The sequence below is a fragment of the Schistocerca piceifrons genome, chromosome 5 (genome assembly GCF_021461385.2).
Source record: "Schistocerca piceifrons isolate TAMUIC-IGC-003096 chromosome 5, iqSchPice1.1, whole genome shotgun sequence".
Classification (NCBI taxonomy): Eukaryota; Metazoa; Arthropoda; class Insecta; order Orthoptera; family Acrididae; genus Schistocerca; species Schistocerca piceifrons.
Window position 1 is genome coordinate 393,336,518 of NC_060142.1, and position 22,826 is coordinate 393,359,343.

Genomic DNA, 22,826 nt, shown 5'->3' on the forward strand with positions numbered 1-22,826 from the left:
TTTGACACGCGTTATCACTGTGCTTGTGTTAATAAACATTGGTAGGGTACTGAGGCAAATGATTTGTGGAAATCAATATCTGCTGCATCCATCTGATTACCTTGATCGATTGCTTTTGGGATGTCATGTTAGAGAAAGACACTGGGTTTTACATGAGCAATGTGTTCAGAATCCATGCGGCGTTGACGCAGAGGACGTCATTTAGATCGAGGTACCTCATTACGTTCGAGCTCAAAATATGTTCTGAAATTCTACAACAGGGGATTGTTCCTGATATTGGATAATAGTTTTGTGGATCACATGTGAGACCTTTTCGTGTAGACGGATGTGAGGGAACGAGTTTTGAGGGATGTACACTATATTATGTTTCAAAGAGGGCTATCTCGCCTGAAAAGTCTGTGTATGATCTGACTAGGATCCATTAGTCCTCATTCACAACGCCACCGATATTGGTCATCTTTGAATTGAAGAGAAAACTACTTTAGTCAATGGTGTATGTACTAAAGATATCGAAATACATAGTCCACTCGTGTACGGGGTAGCCGAGCGGTCTGGGGCGACTTGTCACGGTTCGCGCTGCTCCCCCCGTCGGAGGTTCAAGTCCTCCCTCGTGTGTTGTCCGCAGCAAGTTAGATTATGTAGTGCGCAAGTCTAGGGACCGATGACCTCAGCAGTTTGGTCCCATAGTCCTTACCACAAATTTCCAACTTTTCAAGTAGCGTTAACGGTGCCTGATGTCGGGGTGGGGGAGGGGAGATGGGGGGAGGCGACGCGGAAAACAGTGCAGTAGTTGTCATAATACGCAAACGGAGCGATTTATGTGACGTTCAAAAGGGCATCATAATTAGCTTTCGGGCAAAGTATAGAAGCATTTCCGAAACGGCTAAGTTTTAAACTCCAGAACGAGATTTTCACTCTGCAGCAGAGTGTGCGCTGATATGAAACTTCCTGGCAGATTAAAACTGTGTGCCGGACCTAGACTCGAACTCGGGACCTTTGCCTTTCGCAGGCAAGTGCTCTTCCAACTGAGCAACCCAAGCACCACTCACGCCCCGTCCTCACAGCTTTACTTCTGCCAGTACCTCGTCTCCTACCTTCCAAACTTTACAGAAGCTCTCCTGCGAACCTTGCAGAACTAGCACTCCTGAAAGAAAGGATATTGCGGAGACATGGCTTAGCCACAGCCTGGGGGATGATTCCAGAACGAGATTTTCACTTGCCCGCGAAAGGCAGAGGTCCGGAGTTCGAGTCTCGGTCCGCAACACAGTTTTAACCTGCCAGGAAGTTTCAAGTTTTAAGCTGTTTCCGTGTCACTGTGGTTAAAGTATACCGTACATGGTAAAATGGTCAAAACCGTCGCCGAGGCAAATGGGCCATATATGACACGGGTGAATGACGGCTGCGGAGATGTGACAGGCGAATAGACCCGCAGCTGTTGAGCAACTGATCGCCAAGATGAACCAAGGGGCTACCAGCAGCGAACGTTGTTGCGTATGGGCCTCAGCAGCAGGCGCCTGGTTCTTGCACCCATGCTGATTGATATTCAGCAGTGACGAAAGCTGGAATTTTCAAGCCAAAACCGCAACTGGACGTTCGCTGAGTGGTGTCAGGTGGCCTTTTCAGATGAATCACGTTTTATGCTCCATTGGACATATGGCCTTTGGCGTGTACGGCCCTGCAACAATTGTGGAAAGGGTCCATACGGCAGGAGAGAGCGTTGTAATCAGGAACGTTTTCTCGCATTCCCTGGGTGATCTCGTCATTCTGGAAGGTACAATGTATCAGCTCATGTTTGCATCTATCCTTGGTGCCGTGTCCACCCCTAAATGAAGTTTGTTTTTCGCTAGACCCGACGGCATCTACCAGCAGGACAATGCAACGTGTCACACAGCTCACAGTGTACATGCGTAGTTCAAAGAACACGTGGATGACTTTACCATACTCCCTTCGTCACCAAACTCCACGAATTTCAACTCAATCGAGAATCTGTGAGACTACTTCAACCGGGCTGTACGCGTCGTGTACCCTCAACCGAGAAGCCAGGAGCAGCTTTCCACGGCACTGGAATCAGCATGGCTCCACATCCCTCTAGGTACCTTTCAGACTCACTGACCCTTCAGGGTTTTGACACATGATCACATCAGTGTGACTGGACCGTGAATGAAGTGCATTCCGCAAGGTAGTCTGCAGAAAAAGGTATCCAATGTCGATGCAGGGAACGTAGACATTAAAACTAAAAGCGACAGTGATATTTCAAACAGACAGTAAGAGTGGCATCTTTATTGTAGCGTTACGGTTGCTGAAGTAAACACAACAAAGTTCTTTTCGTAACCTGAAGTGTTTTGAAGATGTGACAACGTTAGAAATCGCTATAAATGGCTCAGGGTAACGTTACGAAGAATTACAGTTAGTTGCTGCGAATTAGAAGGAGAGGCGCAGGAAGTGAAAGGCATAATGAGAGAGCACAGAAATAGATATCTAAAAGTAATTCAGAAGACGGAGCTAATCAACTGTGTTGTCGTCTCAAGAGCACTCTACATAGGTCAAAGTTTGCAAAAGTATTAAGATTTTCAAAAAAATTAAAACAAGTGTGTTGTAGCTCGTGTGGCTAGGACAATTATTTCAAATGTGAGCTAATACAGCGACAGTATAACAGAGTAGGAGTATGGAGCCTAATAGACATCTGACAGAAGAAAGATAGTTTCGCCCACTTTTTCGTTCAATAAATAAATGTAACTCTGTGAGTCTGGACAAATGTGTGACTTAAGTAATAATATTGATGACTTAACTGTTGATCTCAGGGATGGGTTGCACGCCACTATCGTTCAGGCCCTGCAACAACACAAACTGAAATTCAGAAATGTTTCATTGATCTTAAAGTCAAACATTGAAATAGAATTGCGAAATCGTATAAATAAAATCATTGTGGGAGAATGAATCGCGAAAATGAAAGAGGGTTATCGAAGCAGGCGAAATTAAAATTTACAAGTTTTAAATGAAATCGGGTTTATTTAAACCAATTCGAAGACTTGCTGTGAATGGCGGCGTTGTACAATAAAGTATCATAAATGATGACAAAGTGCAGCCAAGTCTTACGGAATGTGCTGATCGTACAAACAGCTTCTCCAATTTTGATAGATAGTTACAAAACATGCACAAAATTTAAATAGCCAATGGCACCCGTTTAAGTTCAAGTCTCTGCCGCCCTCTACAAACAATCACTTTAAACTGCTGGAAAAGTTTTATGTTCAAATCTCGCCTCATAAAAGTTAAAGTGTCTCATCTGTCAGCCAAATTCTATCACCGACCGAAAGTTTAGGTATTTTCATAGAAAAATCCGATTTGCTACCGAGAATGGGTCCCTTGAACATTCACACCGCTCTCTGATACAGATTTCTGCCTAACTAAGGATTAAACAGGAACCACGCATTAATATAATAATTACAGATATTAAGAGGAACCCCTATCTTTCCTGGTTCCATTGAGACCTCAGTAGACAATATAAATTGTAGACAATGTATATTTAAACAGCAAATGAATAATTAATTAAATTACAAAACTAGTCCATATATGCTCATTAATAATTGCGCATAAACATATTAACATAAATCTGATAAACTTGGACTGGTATATTCGTATTAATTTGAATCGACTTACTGTGCCTTTTATGATGGTGTATGAGATTTTACGGAAGTACCCAATTCGAATACAAGCGTCTTTATTAATCGCCAGCATAATTAATTACCTAAATTATCACTAAATCAAATATGAAACAACACATGCGACACATATTTAAGAAAAGATAAAAAAATTGTAACTTTCATGTATTGTGCAACGGATGCGGATTCCCAATTCAGGCACAGTTTACACGTTCAGTATTCATTTCTCAGACTGTAACTCGAGTTACGATTAACTTAAGTTGGTACGACAAGAAAGATAATGTTGTGGAGAAAGCGAACTACAATTTAGTGACGGAACACTGAGAAAATGCTACTAAAGAAGCTGCCTACATTACACTTGCTACGCTTGTGTGTCCTCTTCTGGAGTATTGTAGTGCGATGTAGGATACGCATCAGATAAGATCGACGGAGGCCATCGAAAAAGTGCAAAGAACGGCAGTTTGTTTTGTACTATCGCGAAATAGGGGAGAGAGCGCCACAGATATGGCATGTGAAATGGGGTGGCAATCATTAAAACAAAGGGGTTTTCCGTTGTGGCAGGATCTTCTCAAGAAATTTCAATCACCTACTTTCTCCTAAGTGTTTGAAAATATTTTGTTGGCACCCACCTACCTAGGGAGGAATGATCATCATAATAAGAGAAATCAGAGCTCTAATGAAAAGATTTAAGTGTTCGTTTTTCTCTATCGCTATTCGTGAGTGGAACGGTAGAGAAATAGCCTGAACGTGGTTCGAAATGCAGATGATAAACGGGTATTCATTGGACAAATATATTATACTAGAACTGACATGTGATTACATTTTCACGCAATTTGGGTGCATAGAACCTGAGAAATCAGTACCCAGAACAACCACCTCTGGCCGTAATAACGGCCTTGATACGCCTTCGCATTGAGTCAAATAGAGCTTCGACGGCGTGCACAGGTATAGCTGCCCATGCAGCTTCAACACGATACCATAATTCATCAAGAGTAGTGACTGGCGTATTGTGACGAACCAGTTGCTCGGCCACCATTGATCAGACGTTTTCAGTTGGTGAGAGATCTGGAGAATGTGCTGACCAGGGCAGCAGTTGAACATTTTCTGTATCCAGAAAGGCCCGTACAGGACCTGCAACATGCGGTCGTGCATTATCCTGCTGAAATGTAGAGTTTCGCAGGGATCGAATGAAGGGTAGAGCCACGGGTCGTAACATCTGAAATGTAACGTCCACTGTTCAAAGTGCCGTCAATGCGAACAAGAGGTGACCGAGACGTGTAACCAATGGCACCCCATACCATCACGCCGGGTTGTACGCCAGTGTGGCGATGACGAGTACACCCTTCCAATGTGCGTTCACCGCGATGTCGCCGAACACGGATGCGACCATCATGATGCTGTAAACAGAACCTGGATTCATCCGAAAAAATGAAGTTTTGCCATTCGTGCACCCAGGTTCGTCGTTGAGTACACCATCGCAGGCGCTCCTGTCTGTGATGCAGCGTCAAGGGTAACCGCAGCCATGGTCTCCGAGCTGATAGTCCATGCTGCTGCAAACGTCGAACTGTTCGTGCAGATGGTTGTTGTCTTGCAAACGTCCCCATCTGTTGACTCAGGGATCGAGACGTGGCTGGACTATCCGTTACAGCCGTGCGGATAAGATGCCTGTCATCTCGACTGCTAGTGATACGAGGCCGTTGGGATCCAGCGCGGCGTTCCGTATTACCCTCCTGAAACCATCGATTCCATATTCTGCTAACAGTCATTGGATCTCGACCAACGCGAGCAGCAGTGTCGCGATACGATAAACCGCAGTCGCGATAGGCTACAATCCGACCTTTATCAAAGTCGGAAACGTGATGGTACGCATTTCTCCTCCTTACACGAGGCATCACAACAACTTTTCACCAGGCAACGCCGGTCAACTGCTGTTTGTGTATGAGAAATCGGTTGCAAACTTTCCTCATGTCAGCACGTTGTAGGTGTCGCCACCGCCGCCAACCTTGTGTGAATGCTCTGAAAAGCTAATAATTTGCATATCACAGCAATTTCTTCCTGTTGGTTAAATTTCGCGTCTGTAGCACGTCATCTTCGTGGTGTAGCAATTTTAATGGCCAGTAGTGTAGTTACTGCGTATGACCTTTGTGACGCATAGCTCTGAATTTTGCGAATATAATATTTTGGAGTCTTTCTTCGCATTCATCCAATACACCTTTAAAAACCATATTCACAAAGCAAGCGTGGTTCTCCAGTTTTCCCTCCGTGTCAAACTCAGGGAAACCATAGTCTGGTCTTTTCCTGGGCACTCACGTGCTCTTCTTTTGACGGCGGTTCAATGCTTGCCTTTCGGCCGCACTGGCCAGCACTAGTCAGGCGTCTCCAAAGCTTTCCCTTGCAGCTGACGACCACACACACAGCAGTAGGTGCAAACCTACAAAGCTATGGCTTTATTTATTAAGAAGATTAGTCAACAGTTCCTAAACTACCATTTAAGTATTACGGAATTGTAAGCTATATCAGTAAATGGCGAAAACGGTCGCCCAGTCCCAGTTGCAAGTTGCCTGCCTAATAGTTCCAAGGACATCAGAAATTTGATTTTCAATATTCAATACAATTACTAACCAAATTTAAAAATTTCAAATGCTGTCTTAACTACTCATTAAGCGATACCATCTTTCTGTAAAGGATTAACATATTAAGTCAAGAATTAAAGTTAGAAACTGTATATATGCCTGCAAGCAGCTTAACTCATGGCGCGCGGATTACCCAGACTATATTCACCAAGTATTTGAGGATGAGTGCAGTTAGCGACTTCAAACAAACTTTGCATATAATTTCAAATATTTTAGAAACCGTTTCTCGCTGACAGCCCCCACAAAACCATGGAAGAAGAAAAGTTTGTTGCTTACTACATTTTCGCTGTGCATGCAGTAAAACTTCAGCATCAGGTTTGATATTTCAATTTGTTTCTTCTTTGCTGCTGACTCTATTCACAATTCATTTTGCACCTAGTATCCACATATACCTCTGAATGTACCTAGGAAAATATATCATTGTACGACACATAGTTTTGACTTTTTCACCAGTCTGTGCGTGAATAATCCAAAAGTAACAAAACCAACATATTAGGATTTTGTGTCTTCAGCCACAAAGGTTTTACACACTTAACGTCAAATATTGAACACATTAACTCATTTGTAAAGCAACCAGACATGAGAATCTGTTTTATACACGGGAGTTCGAGTCTGTAAGGAACCCGGTGGGATTGCTGGTTTAGACTAACGGTACTGAAGAGCGTAGACTTTTCAGTTTGAAAAGTGTAAGAGTTATTCCATTATAGTACAAGGTATAGACAGAATACGGAAAAATCCTTAAAATAAGTAACGAATTCGCCTGTCGTCTATATGCAAAGTGCGATGCGAGAACTTCCTTATTTTTAAAAAAATCATAAAAGAGAAAGTATTGGAGTTACCAAATAAATTCACTTTTCCTTAAGTAGAGTGCTTTTAAAGTATTAATCATTAGGTTTTGAAAATAGTCTCTTGAATGTGGCCTCCGTTATGCTCAATAATTTGGGAAGTTTCAGTCCACTTTGTCCAGGATATCTCTGCCTATGTTGGAAATAGTGCACGAATATTTTTGACGCAAGAGTGTCTATGACATTCGTGCGGTGTGAGGCGTGGCGCCGGCTTGTCGGAACCAAACATCCCGCAAATTAATTTTTTCGAGGTAGGGAAAAGAGTCGTCAATCATCTAGGCATAACGCTGAGAAGTGACCTATCATTCTCTTCGAGAAACTATGGGCCAATAATGCAATTTTGGATAATGCACACCAAAAAGTCTCACGTTGAACGTGCAGGAACGACTCGTGAAGTTGTCGGGGCGTTCGTGCCACTCCAGTATCGCATGTTTTGTTTATTCACGCATCCACACAAACGAAAGTGTGCCTCGTCGCTGAAGAACGTCATGAGACAGATTTTATATCAACAAAACCGCGTGGCTTCAGTGTGTGCAACACTGACACTTTCTATGGATGAAATTTCAAGTCTCCATAAAGAATTCATCTCACCGTGCGATCAGAAATTGCAAGAGCAGCTGAACGTTTGCGTCAGATCGCTTGCGGGAATTCAAAATCGCCAGCCTCACTTTCTCCACGTTGTCTGGTGTCGTGGAGGTTCTTGAAGGTCCCGGTTTCTATTTCCGCACACTGACAGTATCCATAAACTTGTCCACTCACATAACATCTATTTTCGATCGAGAACAGACTTGCAAGGGCGACATTATATTCTCCCCTGAATGCACACTGGGTTTCGATGATCGAACCGTCAATGAAAAAAGTTAAGTCGCCACAGCAAAAACGCGTTCCTCTATCGTTCACTCCATATCGCTAAGAAACTAACTTTTAAAAGAAAAGAAAATGTTTGGTCCCGCCCTTTCGAGAGAGCTCAACCTACACACCACTGACTGAAGGAGCTGTGTGGCGCGTGTTTCAAATAAGGAAGTTCCTGCGCTGCATCCTGTAGTAGAGAGAGATAAAAAGGAGAACTGAATGGGAGCAAATATTGAGAAAGTATATGGAAAACTAATTCGAAAGCACTAGCAAGTGATGTAAGAGCTCTTTATTTACAGGGTAATTAAGAATATTGTAGCGAATTTGTAACAGGCGATCAGAAAGTTTCTCTTCGAAGACCGTACAGTCGAGAATCAGTATGCCAATCAGACAAAATCGCCGTAGCAACCATACCGCCGACGCACCAGGTTGAAGATAACCCGTTTGGTAAAACAATGTGTCCTGCTACGTGACGACGTCCGTAACTGCTTGTTGCACACCCTCGTTGGACGGGAGTCATCGACCCTTCAAAGCCTTCTTTAAGGGATCAAAGGCGTGATAATCGCACGAAGAGAGAAGAGGACTATAAGGCCGGTGCTATAGTCTGTCGGTACCTGCGTCTCGCGACCCGCTGGTCGCGATGCTGATTGGCTGACAGTTAAATTCATGACTTCATATACAGTAGCGAATCGGAAGCGCAGCATTGCGACCAGCGGGTCGCAAGACTCTAGTCGAGACGCAAGTAAATAACAGCCGCCATCTTAATTTCAAGGTTTCCGAAGTTGTTGACGTATTCTGTGTTTCTCGTATTGAAGCCTGCGATTTTGCGTATTACGAAAGTAATGATCCACCTAATTAAAGATCTCTCCAAACAGTGCCATTTTTAATTCGGTCTTTCATTTGTGCATGAGGAAGCTAGTATTATTGGGTGATTACTGATAGATAAATTGTAGTTGCACATTCTACAAATGATTAAATTAATGCAGTGCTGGCGTTATATTCATATTCTCGTACTGGCCCTTTCAGTGATCTTAAAAACAAAACACTTGCCAAGTGGTTTTCCGAAACGAAGTAACGAGGTTTCTAGTAACAGTATAATTCCAGTCTGACTGTATCCCTTAATAAAAGAGATCGAATATATTACAATGTCTTATAGTGTATTTGTACTAAACATAACTCCAATATCTGTAATTGAGTAACATTAACATTAAAGTTCTCACACTACTTCACATTTTGATATACCAGGCCGTATTACGTTGGTTGTATTGATAGAGAACGGTATTATTGTTTTACGTGACAGTTTGTCATATAATTTCCGAACACAGATTGTATATGCGAGATTACTGCGTTATTAATAGATGAACCCCAGGCGCATGTAACACAAACAAATACGATATTTGATAAACCAACAAGAATAACGTTTACGTTTACATCTCCTTAGATCATCTTGCATGATGCCAGGTATGACAGCTTGAAACAAGCAAGAAAAACAGAGTTTTACGTTACAGGACTGATAAGAATCGTACATATTTTTGGATACACATTATCAACATAATTTTCCCAGTTTTATCACCACACCCAAATATTTAAATATAAGTACTTGTCTGTTGTATGTCTGTGTTCCCATATTTCAGGCTGATATTTTCAGTGTGGATATTTCTGCTGAATTGGGACTGCATGTACATTGTGTGTGTACCAATTATGAACAAACTTACTACTGAAATGCTGGTTTGCATTTTCTATGTTCAGAGTAAGTTTTTTCTCCATGTCATTGTAAATGCTATCACTAGCTACAAAATATGTATTATCTGGATTACAGAAGCGTCCGATTCCACTCATCTGCTTTGACTCTCACTAATATGGTGGAAACAGCCATTCTCAATATCTCCAATATAGCGCCTATAACGTCATTACATAAACACAAAAATAGATATAAAACCAACAAACACCTCCATCTCCAAAAATATAATCAAACTAACGAGACCAGTGCGGGAAATTGGGGGTTTATGGGTGGGTACAAACTAAATATAAACACATACAGGCACACACCACGATCCCAAACCACACAAAACGACTACATAAAAACACCACAAAATCACAAATTCCGGTACACTCACAATATCGACAGGCTTCAGTTGCTTCCCTTCACCTACATAGCTCAACCGCAATTGTCGATGTTACTTCAAATCCGTCTTGATTGCAATTATTTTATTTTTTTTATTAATGACTTTTTTATCACTGATTGCTGTTATCCCATGAGACATTATGTCTGTTTTTGCAATTGTCGATACCACAAAATAAAAACCAACTACTCCAAAAATTATAATCACACCGCAACTATTAATACCACAAAACCAACACATGAAACAACGGGAATCACACACTTTCCTTGACCTATATAGGTCAACAGCAGCTTACGATACCAAAACAGCTATGACGACACATTGGAATCGGACACTTCCCTTGACCTATATAAGTCAACAGCAGCTCACGATACCAAAACCCACATAGCTACGATGACAAATTGGAATCAGACACTTCCCATGACCTATATGGCTCAAATACAACTGACGATACCAAAAAAATTGGAATTGAGTTCTTCCCCTAAGATACATAAATCAACCACAAGTGCCAATACCAAAACATCAACTACCAACACATGCAGTAAATAACACCAACCAAAGAACATATAAAAACTCCACCAAACATCATGACACGTGAACAATAGACCCAAAACAATGACTATTTACCCCAAAAAAGTTCCGGCACTACACACTAGGTCAGCCACCTCAATATCTCTCTCTCTCTCTCTCTCTCTCTCTCTCTCTCTCTCACACACACACACACAAACACACACACACACACACACACACACACACACAAAACCACAGCCACAAGCAAAATCAACTCCCAACCTACCAACGCCCCTCACCCAACCTTCACCCACCCCCCAAAAACAAAAACCCACCAACAGTCCCTGGTCCGAGAAGCCAGAACTCTGGATAATCACATATTCAGCTCGCATACGCCACATTTCACTATCTCCACCACAAGCCCAAAAAGTTGCAGAATCTTAATAAAGGACAATATGTCGTCCCCCATTTTAGGCCGCAGACGCACACTATTAAACCTAGAAGTCATATCCATACCTAACAATAGAAGCCACAAATAATCATAAACACAACAGAAACTTAATTCTTAACTCACTGAAATCAATTTTCGTTCTTCTATAGAAGTCACGACTGATAAAAGCACACTTCTAGCACCGAGTCCCAAATGAACCCAGTGTACACCACATGACATGCGGACCATACACACACCACCAACCGCAACAAGACAGCATCTACAAACAAAACACACTCATAAACTAAACTTTGCACCATAATACATCACACACCACAACACCTTTACGTCATGGGCCAAAGCTGACGGGTGGGACTGGCCACCTCCATTGACCCATGTCATCAGCATATATAATGACATTTGGACCCTTTAGTGTACTCATATCGTTTATATAGAGAATGAAAAGCAGTTGACCCAATACTGTGTTGGCTTTGAGGCTCTGGGATTCTTCCCTACACTTGTTTATGAGAAACGTCAGTGGCTCCACTGGAAACTCTGAACAATAATTAACTGCTCTTGTACATATGCCATCGGGCCCTATAGCATTTTTTTCTTTATTTTCATTTTGCAGATTATTTTTTATATTTACAGATCACTTGTGAGAAACAGAAATAAACACTCTGTTACATTTGCAATGCTTAAAGAAATATATTATTCTTTTTGTTTTGTGGGATTTTGTCATATGAGATTGTCTACCACAGTTACAATTGTGTTCATAGAAAATGGAATCGATGAAATGTGGGTCCAAAAATTCATTTCCTTCTTTTTTTTTAGGTATTATGTTTTCATTATTGTTGGCACGTATTTCTTTTCTGTCTGTGCTAATCAAAGCCCAGACAGTCTTTGCCATATTAAGTGGGTAATTGATTTCTTGAAGAACATTGTCTTTATTTCTTTTAGTGGTAATCTCTCTCTCTCTCTCTCTCTCTCTCTCTCTCTCTCTCTCTCTCTCTCTCTGTTCGTGCAGTCTTCATTACTGGTTTGATTTTTAATATTTTTTGTGCCTCTCAATGGATGTTTCAGGTCCCCTCCTCCCCATGGAATGACTGGTGTGATCCATTTCTTTCTCATTATATTTTTGCTTTTCTTACAGCATGCAATATTTTTGCAATAGCTTAGAGATGAATAGAAAGTTTCTCAATGTTTATCCATGGATTTTCTATAACCATGTTACTGTTATGCTATATTCTGGACTGTACTAAACTGGTAAATCAGAAGTGTATAAAGAATTGTATGGTAGAGCTAAGTGTAAGTATAAGCAGGCGATCAATGAAGCAAAGAAACTATATGATATACTAAACATTGAAAAGTAAAAAAATAAATAAATAAAATAATAACAGAAAAAAATGCAAATAAGTCGGAAATGAAATTAACTCTATTGTCTACCCTAACCAAAAAGATGATATTGCCATAACCCCAGACAAACGTAAGAAATTTTGTATCCAGTCCATTGAAGAAATTGTTGTTGTGGTCTTCAGTCCAGAGACTGGTTTGATGCAGCTATTCCTGATACTCTATCCTGTGCAAACTTCTTCATCTCCAAGTAACTACAGCAACCTACATCCTTCTGAATCTGCTCAGTGTATTCATGCCTTGGTCTCTCTCTATGATTTTTACCCTCCACGCTGTCCTCCAACACGAAATTGGTGATCCCTTGATGCCTCAGAACATGTTCTACAAACCAATCCATTCTTCCAGTCAAGTTGTGCCACAAATTCCTCTTTCCCCCAATTCTATTCAGTACCTCCTGATTAGTTACATGATCTATACAACTAATCTTCAGCATTCTTCTGTAGCACCACTTTTTGAAACTTTGTATTCTCATCTTGTCTAAACTATTTATCTTCCATGTTTCACATCCATACATGACTGCACTCCATACAAATACTTCCAGGAAAGACTTCCTGACACTTAACTCTATACTTGATGTTAACAAATTCCTCTTCTTCAGAAACGATTTCCTTGCCATTGTCAGTCTACATTTTATATCCTCTCTACTTCGACTATCATCAGTTATTTTGCTCCCCAAATAGCAAAACTCCTTTACAACTTTAAGTGTCTCATTTCCTAATCTAATTCCCTCAGCATCACCCAACTTAATTCGACTACATTCCATGATCCTCATTTTGCTTATGTTGATGTTCATCTTATATCGTCCTTTCAAGACACTGTCCATTCCGTTCAACTGCTCTTCCAAGTCCTTTGCTGTCTCTGATAGAATTATAATGTCATTGGCATATGTCAAAGTTTTTATTTCTTCTCCATTGATTTTAATACCTACTCCGAATTTTTCTTTTGTTTCCTTTACTGCTTGCTCAATATACAGATTTAGTAATATTGGGGAGAGGCTACAACCCTGTCTCACTCCATTCCCAACCACTGCTTCCCTTTCATGTCCCTCGACTCTTATAACTACCATCTGGTTTCTGTACAAATTGTAAATAGCCTTTTGCTCCCTGTATTTTACCCCTGCCACCTTCAGAATTTGAAAGAGAGTATTCCAGTCAACATCGTCAAATGCTTTCTCTACCAATGCTAGAACTAACTTCTAAGATAAGTCGTAGGCTCAGTATTGCCTCATGTGTTCCTTCATTTCTACAGAATCCAAACTGATCCCCCCCCAAGATTGGGTTCTTCCAGTTTTTCCATTCATCTGTAAATATTTCGTGTGAGTATTTTACAGCCATGACTTATTAAACTGTTAGTTCAGTAATTGTCACACGTGTCAACACCTGCTTTCTTTGGGATTGGAATTACTATATTCTTCCTGAAATCTGAGGGTATATCGTCTGTCTCATACATCTTGCTCACCAGATGGTAGAGTTTTGTCCTGGCTGGCTCTTCCTAGGCTACCAGTAGTCCTAATGGAATGTTGTCTACGTCTGGGGCCTTTCACTGCTGTGTCAAATTCTTCACGCAGTATCATATCTCCCTTTCATTTTCATCTATATCCTCTTCCATTTCCATAATATTGCCCACAAGTACATCACCCTAGTATAGACCCTCTATATGCCCCTTCCACCTTTCTGCTTTCCCTTCTTTGCTTAGCTCTGGTTTTCTATCTGAGCACTTGATAATCATACAGGTCGTTCTCTTTTATCCAAAGGTCTCTCTAATTTTCCTGTAGGCAGTATCTGTCTTATCCCTGGTGATATAAGCCTCTACATCCTTACATTTGTCCTCTAGCCATCTATGCGTAGCCATTTTACACTTCCTGTCAATCTCATTTTTGAGACGTTTGTATTCCTGCTTCATTTACCGCATTTTTATTTTTCTCCTTTCATCAATTAAATTCAGTATCTTTTCTGTTACCCAAGGATTTCTACTAGCCCTTGTTTTTTTACCTACTTGATCCTCTGCTGCCTTCACTATTTCGGCTCTCAAACCCACCCATTCTTCTTCTACCATATTTCTTTCACCCATTCTTGTCAATTGTTCCCTAATGCTTTCTCGGAAACTCTCTACAATCTCAGGTTGTTTCAGTTTATCCAGGTCCCACCTCCTTAAATTCCCATCTTTTTGCAGTTTCTTCAGTTTTAATCTACAGTTCATGACCAAGAAGTTGTGGTCAGAGTCCACATTTGTCCCTGTAAATGTCTTACAATGTAAAACCTGATTCCTAAATCTCTGTCTTACCACTGTATAACATATCTGAAATCTTCCAGTGTCTTGACGCGTCTCCCACATATACAACCTTCTTTCATGATTCTTAAACCAATTGTTAGCTATGATTAAGCTATGCTCCATGCATAATTCTACCGGGCAGCTTCCTCTGTCATTCCTTACCCCCATTCCATATTTACCTACTACTTTTCTTTCTCTTTATTTTCCTACTATCAAATTCCAGTCCCCCATGACTATAAAATTTTCAGCTCCCTTCACTATGTGAATAATTTTTTAACAACATACATTTCTTCAATATCTTTGTCATCTGTGGAGCTAGTTGGCATATAAACTTGTAATACTGTGGTAGGCCTGGGCTTCATGTCTACCTTGGCTACAATAATGCGTTCACTATGCTACTCGTAGTAGCTTATCCGTGCTCCTGTTTTTTATTCATTATTAAACCTACTCCTGCATTACCCCTGCTTGATTTTCTATTTATAATGCTGTGTTCACCTGACCAGAAGTCTTGTTCCCGCTGCTACAGAACCTCACTAATTCCACTATATCTAGCTTTAACCTGACCATTTCCCTTTTCAAATTTTCTAACCTACCTGCCAATTTGACATTCCAAGCTCGAACCCATAGAACGCTAGTTTTCTTGAAGAAATTAGTAGTTAATAAACGACCTCCCGAAAGTGCAGTTAGTATCAGCGACAACTGCTTTGAAAAGCCCTTCCAAAGCACTTTCACAGGAGTGTGTCCAAGTACGATCCTGAAAATATGAAAAACTTTCAAACCTTCAGCTAGTGTTGATTACTATGATTTGCCATGTAATTTGTTTAAAGATGCTATTGGCTGTGTAATTTATCCTTTAACTTATTGTGTAAATAAATCTCTAGATGAAAATAAGTTCAATGAGAAACTAAAAATTTCTAGAGTTGTGCCTGTATATAAAAAAGTTGAAAAGAACTGTCCCACTAGCTATAGGCTCATATCCATAACTCCTTTTTTTCTAAAATTTTTAAACAATAATGTATAAAAAGTTAGTGTTTATTTGGACAAATCAATGATAAACAGTTTGGGTTCAGGGAAGGTAAATGTACAACTGACTCAATGAATTCACAAGTAAAATTTGTCCTAGTTGTGTTCGAGGCTTGGGACTATGCTCCGGCTATGTTTTGTGACCTGAGCAGAGCTTTTGATTGTGTAGAGCAGGGCTTCCCAACAAAATTTTCTCAAGGACCCCCTCATCGAACATGATTGGTACCTTGTCATATCACAGTATCAAGTACCTAGAAAGCCAAATTAAGAGTCTTTTTATAAGTTTTCTATTTTTGGTACTTAGAAAAAACATTGACATATTCATTATTGAAAAAATATTGAGCTTACAACTTTTTCAATTTAGCCATCATCGTTATTGTTAAATTTTTGATTATTGCTCAAAATCTTTGCCTTCAAATCTGGGTGTTTAGCATAACAAAGTCCTTAAAAAAATTGAGTATGAACTGAAAATGACAGGAAAATATTTAAACTGAGTGTATTGGTCTTTCAAGTGTACTACACTTGAGATTGCATTGAGTAGACATGTGTGAAAAATAAGAAAACACTAATTTCATAAAGGTCCAGGATATCTCTGCCTATGTTGGAAATAGTGCACGAATATTTTTGACGCAAGAGTGTCTATGACATTCGTGCGGTGTGAGGCGTGGCGCCGGCTTGTCGGAACCAAACATCCCGCAAATTAATTTTTTCGAGGTAGGGAAAAGAGTCGTCAATCATCTAGGCATAACGCTGAGAAGTGACCTATCATTCTCTTCGAGAAACTATGGGCCAATAATGCAATTTTGGATAATGCACACCAAAAAGTCTCACGTTGAACGTGCAGGAACGACTCGTGAAGTTGTCGGGGCGTTCGTGCCACTCCAGTATCGCATGTTTTGTTTATTCACGCATCCACACAAACGAAAGTGTGCCTCGTCGCTGAAGAACGTCATGAGACAGATTTTATATCAACAAAACCGCGTGGCTTCAGTGTGTGCAACACTGACACTTTCTATGGATGAAATTTCAAGTCTCCATAAAGAATTCATCTCACCGTGCGATCAGAAATTGCAAGAGCAGCTGAACGTTTGCGTCAGATCGCTTGCGGGAATTCAAAATCGCCAGCCTCACTTTCTCCACGTTGTCTGGTGTCGTGGAGGTTCTTGAAGGTCCCGGTTTCTATTTCCGCACACTGACAGTATCCATAAACTTGTCCACTCACATAACATCTATTTTCGATCGAGAACAGACTTGCAAGGGCGACATTATATTCTCCCCTGAATGCACACTGGGTTTCGATGATCGAACCGTCAATGAAAAAAGTTAAGTCGCCACAGCAAAAACGCGTTCCTCTATCGTTCACTCCATATCGCTAAGAAACTAACTTTTAAAAGAAAAGAAAATGTTTGGTCCCGCCCTTTCGAGAGAGCTCAACCTACACACCACTGACTGAAGGAGCTGTGTGGCGCGTGTTTCAAATAAGGAAGTTCCTGCGCTGCATCCTGTAGTAGAGAGAGATAAAAAGGAGAACTGAATGGGAGCAAATATTGAGAAAGTATATGGAAAACTAATTCGAAAGCACTAGCAAGTGATGTAAGAGCTCTTTATTTACAGGGTAATTAAGAATATTGTAGCGAATTTGTAACAGGCGATCAGAAAGTTTCTCTTCAAAGACCGTACAGTCGAGAATCAGTATGCCAATCAGACAAAATCGCCGTAGCAACCATACCGCCGACGCACCAGGTTGAAGATAACTCGTTTGGTAAAACAATGTGTCCTGCTACGTGACGACGTCCGTAACTGCTTGTTGCACACCCTCGTTGGACGGGAGTCATCGACCCTTCAAAGCCTTCTTTAAGGGATCAAAGGCGTGATAATCGCACGAAGAGAGAAGAGGACTATAAGGCCAGTGCTATAGTCTGTCGGTAAACTGAAGAGCGAGCGATCAAGTCCCCACTCTGCCTACCCTGCTACGTCACGAGGCGCTTCTACAGGCTGTTTCACAACGTAGTTCCGGCCCTGCCGCGGCGCGCGTTTAAATCTGTGGCGACGCCGTGTGCAGATACGTCCCAGCTGCGTTTATTTTTAGACAAATGCTTCAAGAGTATAAGGAAAACAAAAGACGATAGCTTCTTCGAAACAAAACGTTATAGAGTAACTGATATTAACATAAGAACGGAAGTCAGGATTCTGCTACAAACATAGAACCGAATGCCTACTCATGTGAATGTATGTTCCTCTATTCGTAAGACGAACCAGATATAGTGCAATAAATCTGTAGAATTTAAGGCTTGTTCTTACTTTGTGTTTCTACTAAAAGGTTGAAGTTTTCTTCGAAGGGCTGCATTGAAACTTAACAACTCTTGCATCACGAAGAGTGTTTAAAAACTGACCAGAAATTTATAATTTCGTGTGTTATACTAGTTCGATTCGCACTGCTTTTTTTGTCACCGTCTTCGTAAACATGTCTGAAAAGTATTTCCAGGTAAATCCCATTTCTCGCAATGTCTTGTGTGAAACATCTTTCTGCCAAGGAAAACGTATGTTTTGTTTCACGGCAGTAAGTAATTTCCGTAATGGGGGCACTATTTTTTGGTTTATGTAAAAGTCCTCCGACGTTTGCCGAATGACCGATTTTGTTAAACTGTCTATAACGGTGGGTTTCCTCCCTAAATTATTAGTTTTCCTTTGCGACGATTCCAGTAAACCATGCAGCTTATTTTCGCGTTCCTTCCTTATGCGTCCTTTTGTGGCGAGGCTGACGTTTGCATAAACTGCAGCCCTTTGATTGGGACTGGTAATATTAGCCAACAGTTCGTTTTGTGTCGCCTCCTCAACACACGCTGTAATAACGTTAGAGACGATCGAACGCTCGTTACCCCGCAAATACCTCCTCTTCTTCGTATTCTGCACATTTTCTTGCAATGCAGGGCGATTATCCATCACTTCCGGATACTGAAGTATATCAGTGAGTATACAAAGTCAACCGACTGACACTGGCAACTAAGATCCCACGAACAGAAACGACGTATATCACTGCACCCCGAACTACACTGCTAGACAGGTAAGGGGCAGTTGATTTTGGGTGGCCCTGTAGGCCAGTGACAGGTCTCTTCTGGGAAAGGCCACTTCCCCCACCAAGAGCGCTGCTCGCTCTTGAGTTTACAGACAGACTAGTCTGTCGGTAAACTGAAGAGCGAGCGATCAAGTCCCCACTCTGCCTACCCTGCTACGTCACGAGGCGCTTCTACAGGCTGTTTCACAACGTAGTTCCGGCCCTGCCGCGGCGCGCGTTTAAATCTGTGGCGACGCCGTGTGCAGATACGTCCCAGCTGCGTTTATTTTTAGACAAATGCTTCAAGAGTATAAGGAAAACAAAAGACGATAGCTTCTTCGAAACAAAACGTTATAGAGTAACTGATATTAACATAAGAACGGAAGTCAGGATTCTGCTACAAACATAGAACCGAATGCCTACTCATGTGAATGTATGTTCCTCTATTCGTAAGACGAACCAGATATAGTGCAATAAATCTGTAGAATTTAAGGCTTGTTCTTACTTTGTGTTTCTACTAAAAGGTTGAAGTTTTCTTCGAAGGGCTGCATTGAAACTTAACAACTCTTGCATCACGAAGAGTGTTTAAAAACTGACCAGAAATTTATAATTTCGTGTGTTATACTAGTTCGATTCGCACTGCTTTTTTTGTCACTGTCTTCGTAAACATGTCTGAAAAGTATTTCCAGGTAAATCCCATTTCTCGCAATGTCTTGTGTGAAACATCTTTCTGCCAAGGAAAACGTATGTTTTGTTTCACGGCAGTAAGTAATTTCCGTAATGGGGGCACTATTTTTTGGTTTATGTAAAAGTCCTCCGACGTTTGGCGAATGACCGATTTTGTTAAACTGTCTATAACGGTGGGTTTCCTCCCTAAATTATTAGTTTTCCTTTGCGACGATTCCAGTAAACCATGCAGCTTATTTTCGCGTTCCTTCCTTATGCGTCCTTTTGTGGCGAGGCTGACGTTTGCATAAACTGCAGCCCTTTGATTGGGACTGGTAATATTAGCCAACAGTTCGTTTTGTGTCGCCTCCTCAACACACGCTGTAATAACGTTAGAGACGATCGAACGCTCGTTACCCCGCAAATACCTCCTCTTCTTCGTATTCTGCACATTTTCTTGCAATGCAGGGCGATTATCCATCACTTCTGGATACTGAAGTATATCAGTGAGTATACAAAGTCAACCGATTGACACTGGCAACTAAGATCCCACGAACAGAAACGACGTATATCACTGCACCCCGAACTACACTGCTAGACAGGTAAGGGGCAGTTGATTTTGGGTGGCCCTGTAGGCCAGTGACAGGTCTCTTCCGGGAAAGGCCACTTCCCCCACCAAGAGCGCTGCTCGCTCTTGAGTTTACAGACAGACTATAGTGTGTCTCCCACTTCTGTTGGCATAATGGATGAGGCCGGCCTCCCAGATCGACCGGCGTCTCGTGTTGAACCGCAATCAGCACTGACGCACCAGTCGACAACGGTGGTTTTCGACAGACATGCTGCCCTATGCACTTTCTTCACTCTCCAAAGGATGACCACCGGTGTCTGTCCTTCGTCAGTCTTGAAAGAATAACCGCACGTTGGTCTTGTTTTAACGCATTTGGTAATAACGTCAGAAATGGTTCAAATGGCTGTAAACACTATGGGACTTAACATATGAGGTCATCAGACTTAGAACTACTTAAACATAACTAACCTAAGGACATCACACACATCCATGCCCGAGGCAGGATTCGAACCTGCGACCATAGCAGCAGCGCGGTTCCGGACTGAAGCGCCTAGAACCGCTCTTGTCACAACGGCCTGCGGTAATAACGTCGCCAAAGTTCATGTTGCCGCATCACGGCACACACGGCAGAAAGAGACGAATGGCCCACTAATCCCTTGCCTCCACATCTGTGGTTACACACCCGCATCGGAGTCGCCCTGCGTTGCATATACGCAGCAGCAACGCCCTCAAATGAAAACGTATTGATAGCCCCTTATAATAGGAGTGAATGGTAGAATGAAGTGTCTGACATGGATTAGTTAATAAATTAAACATGTTTTTAGTTGCAAAGGAAATAACGACGAAAGGGCTCGAACAAGAAAAAATATAATCCTCTACAGATGAAAAGATTAGAGGTACACCGCACATCATCTATTTACCAAAACAATAGAATAAATGTATTACATACCTGTACGGTACTTTTGTACATTCAGTTTTCTAACTTACATTTGTACCCCGCAAATCGTTGTAACTGCGTAGTGGAGGGTACTCATGCATCAGTTCTTCATAGAAGGGAACTGGACAGCATCGTAAATATAAATCCTGCATTGAAGCAGGTTACTATAAATAAATGGTGAGAAATGAGCTCAGCAGTAATTTTGGTAGTATGTAAACAAAAGGTGTATCTCGATGGCTCAATCCAAGTGCTGGACTACAAATCTTTAAAGGTCTTGGGTTCGATCTCCGGTCAGTCCTAGGATTTTTTTCTGTCACTTATCACTTCTTTCACTTCTGGTAATATTTGTTGATGTGAAAAATGCCGAGTTGCACTGTGTTCGGAATCCACGCAAACAGTAGGTGACCCAGTAACTGCTGCTTAAGGTCGGAGGAAGGCGACGGCATAACACCTCCGAACGCCAGTAAGATCACGCCTTGCAAAGCACAATAGTGTTCCAAACGATCCTTAGAGTGATGGCACGTTAAAAAAATGGTACAAGACATTTGTTTATTCGATGATGTCATTTGAGTGAGTTTAATCTCATTAGGCTGAGTGAGTTCTGTTCATTGAGTGTTCTTTTACTTTTGATATGTTATATGGGTGAACTCTATAATTATATTGGCACTTTGTTACTTATCTGATGTTAAGGCATATTTGACAGAGAATTATTAAAGATTTCTGTGCCTCATTGTTTGCTTCGTATTTGATGCTCTTTTGTGCAGTTGTCGCGAAAAGTTATCGGGTTGACCGGTTTCCGGTACGCAAAAAATGTGTTATAGCAACGAGGTAAGAAAACCGTTGTGTAGAAGACACGAAAATGTACATGCGGAACGGTCTCGCTCAGCTAAAAAGATAAGCCAGCAATACGGGACTTGCTGATAACAGTACTCGTTAAATCTCTTATCTCTTAAACCAACGTATCTCCTAACTGTAATCGCGTGGTTTGGCCTGACGGCGCGAGCATTTATCCTAAAATGTTTCTGCAAATTTTTTTTAAGTAGCCGATTTACTGAACATATGGCGCTTTATTTCTTACAGGAAGTATGTATTCTTCTTACCTCGAAGGTATTACATGAAACTGGTTCATTAGAAACGAAGAAGGGTGACTGTACTTTACCCTGCCATACGTACGAATTGAATTTGAATCACTGAAATTAATATGAATGAGATCAGTGGGGTTGAAATTAATTAAATGGAGTGACATGAAATGATATCCGTAAAGTCTGTTCATAAACGATAACACTGTAATGTAAAGAAGGCATTTTGTTGACTTCATTACTATTATTTCAGTGAATTTTATTCTATCATATTCATCTATACTGCTAGATAAGCCTTAGTCCTCGCTGCACCCATTACCCGAGTGGTGTTATTTTGACATACCTTGTCGAAGAATCTCTGTTTGAAGTGTCGAAAGCTGTAGGAGAAAACGTTAGAGTCAATCAACATTTGAATAATGCCTAGAGTCTTTCTCAGTTAGCCAACCGCCTCGCAAGAAATTCAAGGATCAAGTTTAAATCTTGGTCTAGCATAAAATTCCATTTGTCACAGCGTATTCATTACATGTCAGGTTCAGCATTTCTGAAAGGATTTCCCTGGTACCATTTAATTGGTTTTTATTCCAAATGATTCCAGTCATTTCATTCATAGGCTGATTCAAATGGTTCAAATGACTCTGAGCACTATGCGACTTAACTTCTGAGGTCATCAGTCGCCTAGAACTTAGAACTAATTAAACCTAACTAACCTAAGGACATCACACACATCCATGCCCGAGGCAGGATTCGGACCTGCGACCGTAG

At 41.2% G+C, this 22,826-nt stretch overlaps 1 protein-coding gene across 1 annotated transcript in view; it reads left to right on the top strand.

Annotated features, from left to right (window-relative positions):
- LOC124799023 (cilia- and flagella-associated protein 161-like) overlaps positions 1-22,826 on the top strand; it is a 200,651-nt gene that overhangs the window by 21,375 nt on the left and 156,450 nt on the right. The gene's annotated exons all lie outside the window — the stretch shown is intronic.